This window comes from Mesocricetus auratus, unplaced genomic scaffold (assembly GCF_017639785.1).
Source record: "Mesocricetus auratus isolate SY011 unplaced genomic scaffold, BCM_Maur_2.0 Super-Scaffold_100011, whole genome shotgun sequence".
Classification (NCBI taxonomy): domain Eukaryota; kingdom Metazoa; phylum Chordata; class Mammalia; order Rodentia; family Cricetidae; genus Mesocricetus; species Mesocricetus auratus.
The window spans coordinates 32,350,966-32,365,582 of NW_024429195.1; positions in this window are offsets into that span (position 1 = coordinate 32,350,966).

The following is a 14,617-nucleotide window of genomic DNA, read 5'->3' on the forward strand; positions in this document are numbered from 1 at the left end:
AGAGATCTGCCTACCTCAGCCTCCCAAGTCCTGGGATTAAAGATGTGTGCAAGTATACACAACTATTGAATGAATATTTATTTGTGATCATTATTATATAATAGGTTTTACTTCCAAGAGCTTTGAAAGTTTTGTCACTATTTTGTTTAATTTGATTTGTATATGCATTGATATACTATTGTTCATGTCCTTCCTTTCTTTCATTCCTCTCTTTTATTTTTGTTTTTAATACATTATGACTGAAGTTTCTCCTGCCTCCACTCCTCCTGGCCTTCCTCCTAATGAATAGGATAAGCAATCAGTAATAGCACAGATTTAAATATCACTTTCAATAAAATTGACTAACATTTATAGACTATACCACTTTAAGACAGCAGAATTACATATCCGTGCAAACCTCACCAAGACACTGTATATTTTGGACTTTAAAAACAAGTGTCAGTAATTTAAGAGAATTAAAATCATGCAGAGTAAGTTTTCTGACATCAAAGAAAATAAAACAAAAATGAAAAACAAAGAAAGTAATCTCATGATTCTAAGTATAATTTGAACATATTTTAATGGAATGAAACTCAGGCAATGTAATTAAGGCAACATGCATGGAGAGGCTCAACATTTTCAATAGTTATCCTAGAAATATAGATCCAGTGTTAGCCAGAGTTTGCTTAGAATCAGAATCTCAGGAATGAATGAATATTAAATTGGGAGACAAATCCAGTTTGCTTATATAAAATGGCATAGGTAGTTCAACAATGACTGCCTTCACACTGGAGAGGCTGAGAACCTGGTAACCAACAGTCCACTAAGCTAGATACCTCAGTAGTCATAGTCTACCACTGAGGACCCAGAGATTCCTGGAGAGCATCTACCTTTCAGTCCACAATGGAAACTGGGAGAAGCTTAGTCCTAATATAAGGTGTCAGTAGCACCACCAATGAGCTATCAATAAGACAACACCAAAATTCACATAAGGGAAACATTTCTTGGATGGGACAAAGTTTGTGTTAACTGTCAAAGAAAAACAAATAATTTTTTTCGTCCAAATTTTTATTTGTACCCCAAGGTTTTCTGTAACCTTCTGCGTGTTGCAAAGGAAGCGTCTTGGTGAGAGTTGGAGCTACACTTTTCTGTGAGTGAGAGATTGGGTATTTAGAATGCAGTTAGGAAACATCCTGACTTAGTGAATGGCAGTTGTAGGCTCTCTTCTAAGATTCATAATATAACCTAGTCCTGGTTATTCAGTTAGGTTTCCAGTACCCATTGTGATTTGCTCCTCTTGAGCAAGACCTAAGTTCATTTAGAGAACCGTTGTTTACCACCAAGATGTGAGTGCTACAACTGCATATTTAGAGGCATCTTACCATGATAACCATTATTCTGGCTCATTGACTTCACGGATGGGAAAACACTACCAGTTTCTTTCCTTGGGTTCTATGAAAGCCAGTCCCCAGGGAGGAGGCTCTCAGCCCAGATCCAGCTCAGGTCCTCTGAGACCTGTGTCTGCAGGGAATGGTGTTTTCAACAACAGGGACTTACTGTCGTGCTCTCTCTGGCAAGCAACCAAGATCAATAGCAGTGGCTATTTTGGGAGTCGTTTAGACAACTTTGGCTAACAACTCGAAAGAATGTTTCTTATGCCTGATAATAGGTTTTTATTTGTTGGTCTGTGGATCTCGAAAGGAACATTGTCAGCCAAAGAGGCTTAACTTTTTAAAACTTTATATGTATACATATGCATTTATATTTACTTTTGGATGAATGAAAAATAATGTGATTCTTTGTGGCATTTTTCACCATTTTTAGTGTTATTTTCCCTCTTCCATTCCTCTCTTTCTGTATTGACCTCTCTTCCTCCTCCTCCTCAATTAAAGCCTCCTCCCATTTTCACCATTTAGCCTTTATATCACTTTTTCCCTTATTCTTTTCTCTACCGCTTCCTTCCCCATAAGACCTTTGTTTTTCCTTGTTTCTGTGGTTACTTCAGGTTATATACTGACATCTGAAGATTTGTATCCACAGATATGGAGGAACATGAGGAGTTTTTCAGGGAATCATAGAGTTGGCCTGGCCTAGCTGCCTTGAGAGGTATGTGTCATAGGTTTGCCAGATTAGAGTCCACAATGTGCCTTCTAGTTCCTGAGAGACCGATGCACTCCCTGAGGCGGTGAAGTATTCAGGCTTTGTGGTTCTCTGTATGTTCCCTCAGATGTCAAGGGAACATGGAAGCTTAGAAGGACAATTGGTCTTGGACATTAATCTTGTGTACCCTGTACAGCTTGCAAACACTGTATGCTGGCAACTATAAATGCAGTGATGCGAGAAATTGCCATTATACTCTGTTTTCTGATAAAAGTATAGAAGGTGTGATTGCTCACAATTGAATTGTCACAGCCTCAGTCTTGCTGCGGCCCCTCCAACCAGCCTGGTTTAATTCTTTATGCCTGTATCAGGTAACCTTGGGCCTGAAAGTAAGCATGGGTGTTTACAGTGTTTGTCTTAGTGTGTCTAAAGTGCCTCACATAATGTATTACTTCTCAGTTCTCTCTATTTACCTGAAAGGAGCATGATTTCCTTTTTCTTCACAACTGAATAGTATTCCATAGTGTATTTGCACCATGTTTCTGTTATCCATTAGTCAGTTAGAGGACATTTAGGCTGTCTCTATTTTATAGCAATTGTGGCAAGAACAGCAATAAACATGGTTGAGCAAGTATCTGTGGAATGTGATACCAAGTAGTGTTATTGCCAATTCATATGGTAGATTTAGATCTTGCTTTGGTTTGTGTGGGGGAGGACCACTGTGGGTGGTACCAATCCTGGATAGGCCGTCGTGGTTTATATAGAAAATCAGGGTGAGTGATACAGGGGAACAAGCCAGTAACCAATACTCCTCCCTGGTCTCTGTTTCAGTTCTGCCTCTAGGTTCCAGCACTGTTTGAGTTCTTGCCATGACTTCACACAGGAGTAGATGGCAACATTCAAGAGTAAGCAAAATACACCTGTTTCCCCCAAGTTTCTTTTGGTCATGGTCCTTACCACAACAATAGAAATCAAACAAGGACAGCAGCTAGTTTGTCCATCAACTACAGGCTGTAAAGTACCTGAGTATCCACCTGCTGGCTAAACTAATTGTGACTGTATTTATAAGAATGAGCATGCTAGAGCGATGGCTTGATAGTAAAGAGCACTCACCGCTCCTGTAGAAGACCTGAGTTCTGCTCCCAGATACCACGTGGAAGCTTGAAAGTCTGTAACGCCAGTTCCGTGGCATCTGACACCTGCTTTTTGGCTTTCTAGGGCACCAGCCATCCATGCAATGTACTTACATACATATGGGCAGACTACTTGTAGACAAAAGAAAAGTAAATATGTTTAAAAGGAATCACTCAATAATTAAAAAAATCAATTTCTGACATAACTATATGAGAAATTTGCAAGTCTGAGGAAGATTTAGTCAGTAAAGGTGCCTGCTGCCCACATGCTCCCCTGAATGTGATCCCCAGGGTACATGTAGTGGAAGATGAGAACATACTCTGGAAAAGTGTCCTCTGACCCCTACATGAATGATCTGGTGTGCATGCACATGAACACACACACACATACACACACACATACACACGGAATGAATGTATTGAATTTTTTAAGTTGCAAGAAAGATAAGAATTGTTCTACATGCTTCTCTTTCTATGGAAGCTTATGAAGATGTACAGTTAACAGAAAGATCAGAGACAGCCAGGGCCTGAGAGTACGGCAGACATGACAGCCAAGGGCCCCAGAGCCACTCTGAGAATAGCAGAAGGGTCCTGCATCAAGATGAAGGCCATGATTGCAAAATTTCAGTAACTTGACAAAGATCATCAATCTACCTAAATTTACTATACTTTGCTTGCATATATATTTCATGAAAAAATTTAAAAGTGAGAATGAAGTGTTTTATTTATGAGCTCTGCAATTTTCTAATTTATTCTCTGTTCTCTGTTTTGTCATTTGTTCAAAAATATCTCATTTTATGCACTTGAATAACAGGTAATGCATGCTTACACACACAGGGCTGTATATGTTTACATGTGTACACATATCCCAGGGTGGAAAGAATGGATCATGTGGTAGTTCTACTTTCAGCTTCCGCACAAACCTTTGTATCATTTCCATAGTGCTTTACTGACATACACTCCCACCAATGGTGCATAGCATTCCTGTTTTACACCTCTTTAGCAGCATTTTTTTAGTGCAGCAGTATCCGCACACCGGGGTCTGTCAGGTGTGCCTGGAATCATAAGGGCACTATCAGTCTGTTCGTCTCCCCCGGAGTCAGACTTCTGGCCTTCAGTTCTCAGAACATAGCAAGCTTTATTCTGTTTCTGGGACGAAACTAAGTTATCTATCTCTGAGTCATCTTTTCTCAGGTGACAATCTTCTTCATGCAGAATTCAAACATCTACCCAGTTCTTATTCATCCGGAAAATTTACCCCAGACATCATTTCTTCCAGGCACTATTTGACATTTCTTTTTTTCTGCAGGTGCCCAAACCTGGTCTTAAGATTTATTGCAGTGAAATGTTTTTACAATATTTTAAGCTTATGTCTCTCTTCTAGGCTTATCTAGACTTTTGACAAGACAACACAACATTGTCATCTACAGAGTTCATACATAAGAAACATGCAATCTAGTGCAACAAGAATAAAACTTCAGTGTTTCAAATAAGTAGACAATTTTGTGTTGGGTTGCATTCATGGCTATCCTGGGGTACATGTGACCATTGTGCCACAGTGTCACTTGCCTGAAGTTCCATAATGGCAAATACGATTGCAGATATCTCACCAGAACCCAGCATGATACCCTTTATATATGAAATATCAAGTTAAATCATAAATTATTACATAAGATAGATTTCTTGTCCCTCTCTCAAGAAGCAAATCAAAAACTGAATGACCTGACAATGTTTTGGTGGGTAAGAGTGCTTGCTCTTCAAGCTTTAGGACATGAGTTCAAAACCCTCTCTCTGCAAAAGAGAATGTACACAAATGGAACTTGAGGTAGTTATCTGGTCTCTGTATGTATGTGCACACCACACACCTGCACACAGACACTAATAAAAATACAGAATAAAGATATATACATTCGCACTAAAATATATTAAAATAATACAAAATAAATTCCACCTAGTGCTATGACTACTTGATATGTTTATTTCTAGTAGCTTCTACTTTTACACATACACAATTGTACATATTTGACTAAAATGTGTTCTACTATTCTTCTTCAACTCACTTGCTCATGGTTATGCTGAATTCATTCATCTGACCTTAATTTATTTTGCCACACTTCTCATACTGAATGTTCTAGTGGCAGCAGAACCTAAATGAACAAAAATCTCTTTGGAGACATCTAAGTGGTTTCTTAGAATGTGTTCCTACAAAAGAAGCTGTTGTGGCAAGTGTGCAACTATTCTAAGTCTTTGGTTCATCTGCTCCACATTGCACGTTAGGAAAGCTCTTAGTTCAGTGTCTTAACCAAGCGTTATCCCTGCCTCCTTTACCACACCAGTCAACACTAAATGTCACTGTTTTCATTTATTTGAAACATTACTTGTACAAAACAGTTTTTTACTTGAGTCTTTGTTATGTAACCATTTCACTATAACAAGCCCAGCTTGCATGGTAAATTGTCTATTATTTTATTTTATAAACATTCTTTAATAGTATTATTTTTTAGTATTTTATCACATTGACTACATTGATTGGTTGATTGATGTGTATGCATCTTTACGGATGCGTGTGTGTACATACACATAAATACACATCGTGTCACACATGTAAAGTCAGAGGACAACTGCAAGACCTTTCTCCTCTTCCTCAGAGGGTCTCTGGGATGGAAATCCTGTGGCCAAGTCTGCCTGGCATATACTCTTTACCTGCTGGCCCATTTCACTGCCTGGAGTTCCTCATTTACCACTCCAAAAGCAACAGCTGCATGCTAGTTTCAATTATTTTTACTTATTCTTAATTATTTTCAAATACTCTGAGAATAGTCTTCAGTTTTCCATTTATATATTTATTTATTTACTGGCTTTTGGAAAGAGGTTGTTATTATAGTATACCGGCCTGTCCTTGAATTCAGTATTCTTGCTCCAGCATCCTGAGTGCTGGTATTAGAGGCATAAGCCCATGCCCAAAAAGTTTCTCATTTTTGAATATTTGAATTTATCAGCATTTTTTGCTTCTGACTGCTTTCTTCTATTGATCTCCTACTAAGCAATGATATATTTTCATCTGTAGTTTCTTTAACTTGTTTATACTGTAAAACTATTCTTTTTAACATTATAGTCCATTTGCAGTTTTTACTGGATATAGATAAATTTTCTTTTTTTCAACTAAGCAAAAAGTTACGCTGGTACCAACAGAATAAGTCAGTCTTTCCTGTTAATGCAAATGGATCCTCTGTTAGTAAATGACTGTCCCCTTTTGTCATCCCTCTCAGTTACATCACAATAACACATATTTACATACTCAGACATGAGTTTCAGATTTGCTTCATATGGAATCTGAGAACTAAATTTCTTGTGCTGGGAAAGCAATGAGTCTCTCACTTTTCATTTTCTTTTCATAACTTTGCCTTTCACTAACACCACAGCAGTCTTTATTGACATTTTAATAGTGTGCTATATAAATTTAAAATCTTTTTTAGAACATTTTTATGTTCATTTGTTTATTCAGTCATAGATCTTCGAAATTTATTTTATTTACTTTAATTACTGTTATTATTTGTTACTATTACTTAATTTATTTCATTAACTTTTAACACACATATTTATCTAAGAGGGTGATATCTTTATAAGTTAGGAACCTAGTGTACTTCCCTGTCATCCAACCTCTTAAAGTGCTGTTTTGATCCCATATGGGATGAAATTACTGAACACAAGAGTCACACACTAACACACACACACACACACACACACACACACACACACACACATGTTAACAGCAAAGTTTCTTGAGTGCCTAGTGATAAAATAAAGTTTGAAATCACATATGTGTTGGATCAGGATAGTTTCCATCAATGCTTGTCCATATTGCCTCACATGACTTCATTTTAGCTTGGTTCTGAACACATGTGCATTTTGCACTGTATGTGCTGACAAACCAAACAAAACATATGACCACTGTCCAAAATGCTTCAGTCCTAATATAGACTACTGTATATTATGAAATGCAGTGTATCTAATGTGAGCAGCATTCTTAGTACACATAATCAGAAAATCAAAGTGTTGGCCTACTCTGAAAACCGTTGAATATGCTCTCCATCTTTTGGAATAAAAAATTCAGACAAAATATGATTCTTTTGCAAAGTAAATAAATCCATCTCATTGGAATGCAAATTTGCTTTTCTCTTTATTAGACAGTAAAATTACATGTGCTCCAAAGCATGGTCTTAAATAAAACTATAAATTCTTCATGATTTGTTATGAGTATATATTTGATTTGCATACCTAACTTAAATTCCTACCCAAACATACATACAAAATTACTGGATAAAATAGATCACAAGTGTAAAAAATTTAAGAAACATAACTTTATGTTCTATGGTCCTATTTCACAGCCATTCAGTTACTTTCCCTATATCTGCACAAATTCTAAGGTATAATTGCATATCATTACAAAAAAACAAAAACCTTTCTTTTTTATTTAGTTACTCTGAAAGAATAATTATTTATTATGATAAATACTGGCAAGGCTCTCTTAAAATATCATAATGCAACATTTGTACAGGAGGCAGAAGCCACCATGGAAGAGCAATTTATAGAATGTGTGATGAGTACAGCGGGCTGGACCGCAGCAGAAGTGAACCTGGAGAGAGGTCCTGTCTGTAGGACACAGGTTCTGGTTAGCTCTAGCTAATGGTGGTAAGAATTGCCTCTAGGCTTCCAGTTTTATAAGAGAAGGGAGAATCTGGATTCGTTTTTAAATAGAAGCTGAGCTGGGAGTTTCTACTACCACATACATACTTGGGCCAGCCTATAAATTCCACTGAACAAAGGGTACATAACCCTGCTGAAGGTGTGCATGCGGGTGAGCACAGATGAACGGAGGAAGCAGCAAGAGCCTAATCAAGCCACAGGCAATCTCGTGCTAACAATCATATTTACCGAGCATCTCTGTGTGCCACATTTTGAGGCGAACAACAGCGATGTCACAGTTCAAAATGTGCTAATAGAATATCACACAGTGGGCAGCTTAAACCACATGTTTATTTCTGTGGGTTCTGCGAGCTGGTAGTCAAAATCAACACACAGCCCTTCATGTGGGGAGGGCTCCTTCGCCTTGCAGACAGCCTGCTTCTGGTGGCATCAAAGGGCTGTGAGGAAACTGTCCCTGGGATTCTTCCTACAGGGGAACTAATGTCACACATCAAGGTCACCATCCTTATGATTCAGTCACCACCTAAAGGCTCTCCCTCCAATAACCATCACATCGGTGACTATAATTTCAGCATGTGAACTTGCACACAACACTGCAAACAATGACGACAACAACAACAAGCAACCATCTTTTTCCTTGAAGGAGCCAGAAGTGAACTAGGTAAACCTGCTGTCCTGAACTAGAGGAAGAAATAAACATTAGTCACAGGAAGCCCTGACCTGTGTCTTCAACTGCTGACTTGTGATCGCTGGGCTGTGTGGAATGCTGCGGCTGGCAGAAGTAACTTTGTTTGTCTTGGAGTTCCAGCCACCAGACGGTCTAATGATGCGGCTCTTGATTATGGCTTTGGATCTCGCTGTAGCAGCTCGGCTGTTATAAAAGAGCCATGACTGCAGAGATCAGTTTGACCTACACAAAGGATGAAAACTACCAGGCAGATCGCCACCGAACTTCAGCAGAAGCCTTAATCACAAAAGCCAGGGTGAGCATTCCTGCTTATTGACAGTCCCCACACGCTGTTGAACATCAGTGCCAAGGCACACAGGAGGCTCCGCAAGAAGAGGGCAGCAGCTGTGCCTGGTACTGAGCATCCCGTGGCTCTTCCCTTCCTAAGATTTAACCTGTACCTCCCCATGCAGGAGCCTGTAATATCATAGTTTTCCTTAAGTTATGGGAAACTCTTCATGAACTGTCAGACTTGAGAGTGGCCTCTTGCCGAGATTTTTCCATAAAACTTCTACAGTTGGGTTAACTTCTCAAATTGGAGACTTGTGCTAAAAGTCATAAACGATTTGTCACTTAATAAAGGAGACAAAGGAGCCCGCATAGAGTTTTTCATTTTCCAAGGATGATTAGATAAAAGCTACCAAAAGAATTAGGCCATTTCTACTCAGATACTGTATTTGCAAATAACATGGATAAAAAGTAATATAAAGGCAGTACAAGAATAGAAATAAACAATAACGATCTCGATTCTAAAAGAAATCTAATATTCTAAGTGTGTCGAATAAGTGCTTTTATTCATGTTTATGTGTTATTTGTTTTTATAGTTATAATTGATATAACAAAGCCATGTAATAAACCACAATACATCAGGAAATTGGAAATACCCTCTCCATGAAACCCTTCCTGTTCCAGTATTTCTTCCCTCTCTCTCTCTCTCTCTCTGCCTCTCTCTCTCTCTCTCTCTCTCTCTCTCTCTCTCTCTCTCTCTCTCTCTCTCTGCTCTCTCTCTGTCTCTCTCTCTGTCTCTCTCTCTGTCTCTGTCTCTGTCTCTCTGTGTCTCTCTCTGTGTCTCTCTGTCTCTGTCTCTGTCTCTCTCTCTCTCTCTCTCTCTCTCTCTCTCTCTCTCTCTCTCGTTATATCACTTGTGTTCTATTGCCCCTTACTGAAAATCCTTGGTCCTTGCCTAAGTTCTTCACTTCTATGGAAATTCCTAATTAAACACACATGTCTAAAGAGTTAAACCTGACATCCACAGGTGAGAGGAAACATGATATACTTTTTTTCTTTCTGGGTCTGGGTTACCTCACTCAGAATTGTCGTTTCCTCTCTATCCAATTACCTTCAAATTTCATTATTTCCTTAAGGACTGAATAATATTCCATTGAGTAAATGTACCATATTTTCATTATCTATTCATCCAATGCTTATGGACATCCAAGCTGTTTCCAAATCCTAGCTGTTGTGAAGCACATGGATGAGTAGGTATTTATGCAGTAGCATACTGAGTCTTTTGGGTATGTGTTCAAGATTGGTAGACTTGGATCATGTAATAGATTAATTTCTAGTTTTTTGAGGAACCTCCTCTTTAATTTTCATAGTGGTTCCATCAGTTTGCACTGCCTCTAGCATAGATGGGTGTTCCCTTTCCTCAGAACTGCTCCTGCATTTGTTTTCATTTATTTGGAGGAAGTGTTTATGACTCTTTTTTCTTTCTTCCCTTCCTCCCTTCTTTCTTTATTCCTTCCATTCTTCCTTTCTTTCATCTTAGCTATTCTGACTAGGTATGAGGAAATCTGAAAGTAGATTTACTTTTCATTTCCCTGACAGCTAAGGATCTTGAACATTTTAAAAAATATATTTCTGAGCCATTTGTATTTCATCATCTGAAACTTCTTTGTTCAGTTCCATGCTCAGTTTTCAAGTAGGTAGCTTTTTTCTTGATGTTAAGGGTTTTTGTTGTTGTTGTTCCTTGAAGGTACTCTAGATGTTAACATACTGTCAGATGTGGAGCTGGTTAAGATTGCTTTTCCATTCCACAGGCTGCCTCCGCATTCAAATGATGGTGCTGTCCTTTGCTCATGAAGGGGCAGGAGTGAGAAAAGGAGGAAAGGAAGATGCTTGGTTTGGTTCTAGCCAGCTTCTCTAATCTATTATCCAGTTTCTCTTTAACAACATTTTGCCTCTGAGCTTTTTAACCTTTCTTTATTTAGTATATTTTGTTCTTTCCTTCTTGTTCTCTGGCTAGCTGTGTGGTTGTAGCTAGCTGGCTAGCTGTGTGGCTATGTGGCTGTGAAGCTGTGTGGCTGGCCCCTGGCATCCTCTTCTCCTCCTTTCTCACTCCTGCCCCTTTGCTTCCCTAGACTTCTCCTCCTATTTATGGTCTCTACATGCCAGCCCTCCTATCCCTTTCTTCTGCCTAGATATTGACCACTCAGCTCTATCAGGTGTCTTAGACAGATAAAGTAACACAACTTCACAGATTTAACAAATGCAACATAAAAGAATGTAACTCATCATTAAACAAATATTCCACAGTATAAGCAAATGCAACATATCTTAAACTAATATTCCACAACACTTATTATTAATTATGAATGTTCAGCCTTAGCTTAGGCTTGTCCCACTAGGTCTTTTAACTTAATTTAACCCGTTTCTCTTCATCTATGTTTTGCCTCAGGGTCTTTTACCTTTGCTTCTTTCTGTACATCCTGCTTTGCTGCTTCCTCCACGTCTGCCTGACTGGCTCCTGGCATCTCCCTGGTGGCTCTTTTTCTTTCTTCTCCTGAGCCTAAATTCCTTCTCCTACTTACTTTCCCTGCCTCTAAATCCTGCCTATACTTCCTCCCTCACTATTGGATGTTCAGCTTTTGTTAGACAAGGTAAAACAGCAGCATATCTTTGCATAGTTAGGCAATTGCAACATATCTTTGCATAGTTAAACAAATATTATTCAACATAAACAAGTACAATATATATTTACATAGTTAAACACCTATTCCTCATCATAAAAAAATGGAATACATCTTCTCATGGTTACACACATATTCCACAACAGCTGTGGGTCTCTGTATCTGTTTCCATCAGTTGCTGACTGGAGCCTCTCTGATGACAGTTGGGCTAGGCACCAGACTGTGTGTATAGAAGAATATCATTAGGTGTGCTGGGGTAAACGTGGAGCAGAAATTGTGGGAGTGACCAACTGATGACTGACGAAGCTGAAGATCCAAACTCTGAAAGGGTGTTCACCCCTGAGGGCCAGGACCCAGAGGCAGGATACCCTAGACTCCTAGGATAGAATCAAATGGTTTTCTTAACCTCTACACCACTAGTCTTATTCAGAAAGTCCTTTCCTGTGCCACTGAGTCAAATGTATTCCTAACTTTCTCCTCTGTCCATTTCAAAGTATTAGGTCTTACGTTGAGGATCTTGATCCATTTACAGTTGAGTTTGTACAAGGTGAGAAATAAAAAACTTAGTGTCATTCTTCTCTGTGGAGCTATCCAGCTTGGCCAGCATTGATGAAATGTCTGTCTATTCTCCAATGTGTATTGATGGTCCCTTTGACTGAGCTTTCTATATAGACATAATCTGTCCTGTGAAGAAAGTTCATCAGTGGTCTGAGAATAATACAGGAGCCAGGAATATCCTAAGGTTTCTTTTGTGTCACAAGACAGTAAATTGACAGGGATCCTCCTCAACAATGAAGGAAAACTACCAGAAGGCTACATCTCTACCCAAAATAAAGCTGTAGCAATAGCTGAGTCTAAGACATAAGTAGAAAAATAAAGTGGTATTCCTCATGAGAATCCTTCACAATCTCAATCTTTGTTTCCACTTTAGTGACCATGTATCATTTTCTCCTATTGTACAATGACTTGCTTAGTCTGGTAGATAGTCAAAGTTCTCCAGTACCTGACCACCACATTCAGTAGCTCTGAGAACTCCAAATTTAAGGGATTATCCCTTGATTTAGTCATATTTGAAAGCAAGGTTTTAAAAGTCCAAGGAAAGCCAGTTGTCTAAGCATGACAAAACAAATTCAGGAGAAAATGTTCACATTGAGACTCTAAGTACAAATAGTTCCCAAAGACCAACTGGAATGTTAGACTCTGTAGGTCACAAAGGCAACAGACCTGGTGAAACCTGCATTTGCTTCCCAATTGACTTAGACCAAATCGCTACAGCTAGTTATAAGGTACATTTCAGGGGAAACACTACTGAAATAAGTATAAATTTAAAAGCAAAATTTGAGTGTGTGGTGTTAAGTTTGTGTTTCAGTCAGTAAAACAAGTTCTGTACAGGCAAGGGAACCTGAGTTCAGGTTATCAGTAATCACATAAAAGTTGGGCATGTTAACTCCAACTGTGGTGGGTAGGTGGTGATTGACTGGCCAGTCAGTTGCAAACTCCAGCTGCAATTAAAGAATCTGTCTCTAAAAATAGGGGAAGACAATTAGAGAGGATACTCATTGTTTATTCCTGGCCTCTCTATATGCACACACATGTATCTGTATGGGCATACATATAAAATAAAGACACAGAAATTGAATGTTTAATTAAATGACCTTCAATTACCTCCGTGTATTTGTATGGGGCAGACCATTGTCTGATGATTTTATTAAACATACATTTTATTCAATGCCTTTAGTATCTTAGTATTAGAAAGGAATTGATTCAGCAAGCAATAGCTAAGAGACGTAGGAAAGCAAAGGACTTTAGGTGTGTCTCACTCCATAATAAAATGATTTTCTTCTAGATGTTTTCATAAATTATTCTAATAGCTGTTTCACATCTTCCTCAGTCATTCTGAACTGCATATACTGAAGTGAGACTGTGTAATATCATCCCCTTTCACCGAAGCTGAAACTAACTGTCCATGTGAGCATAAAATTGTAGGTTAACCCTTAGAGAAGGCTAAAGATTGCACATTCCAATGATATGACTCTTTGGAGGAGCTCTCAGAAGGAGTACTTATTTTTGTGAAAACTCAAGCAGCTGCCACTACAAGTGACTTTATGCTGAATGCAAATTGTCAAATATGAAATGCAAGATGTACAATGTGGATGTTGGACAGATTAAAGAGACCTCAACAAATAGACTGCATTGCTGCTGGCTGAGGAGAATTCTCAGAAACTCACTGCTCAGTACCAACCAGCTTCCACATAGAAACAGCATGGCTTCTTTCAAAGACAAAAAATCTTCAGAGATGAAACCATAACTGCAAAATCTGATACACATGGTTGTGTTTTTATATCTCTCAAGGACTGACTTGCATTTGCAGTTTTACTAGCAGGGGTTTAGTATAAAATTAGTGTATTTGTAGTATTTCTGTATTTCATGAAGGTGAGCTATATGTTGTCTTATCCAATATTTCTAGTAAGGTTCAACATTTCCTTTTAGATTCCCCCTTTCAACTATGCAATACTAGGCCTTCTACCTTGCATTCATTGTATATAGTATGTTTAGTGGAAATGTATGGGGGATGGAATTTGCTAATCTGTTACATCAGTATCTGCACAGTAAGCGGGTGATGAACAGGTGGGAAACATCTCTCTGCTGGAATCCAAATAGAAAAGCTGTTTAATTCTTTTTCTTCAAAGTGTGGGAAAAGTTGAGGGTGAGGAAAGTGGCAACTTCTCCATGTTTGAAACAGACACAATCTGGCTGTTTTCATGGATATATCATTACTATGTCATGGATAGCAATGTATTGTGTCGACGCATACATACGTGTGTGGTTGAAAGGCACACGAGTAAAACTTCAGCATAAAGCTGCTGCTGTATTTTAAACTACAGTCTTCCTAAACTTAGTATCAGTCATTCATTTGACAACCATATTACTGAGTGACATTCAAATGTCAGCAATATCCATTACATCATTGCTTGTCAAATACCCTGAAATATGACTAGGTCTAATTCTGATCAGATAAAGAGCTTCATGCTGGTGCTGCCAATGCAACCCTAGGGACTGCT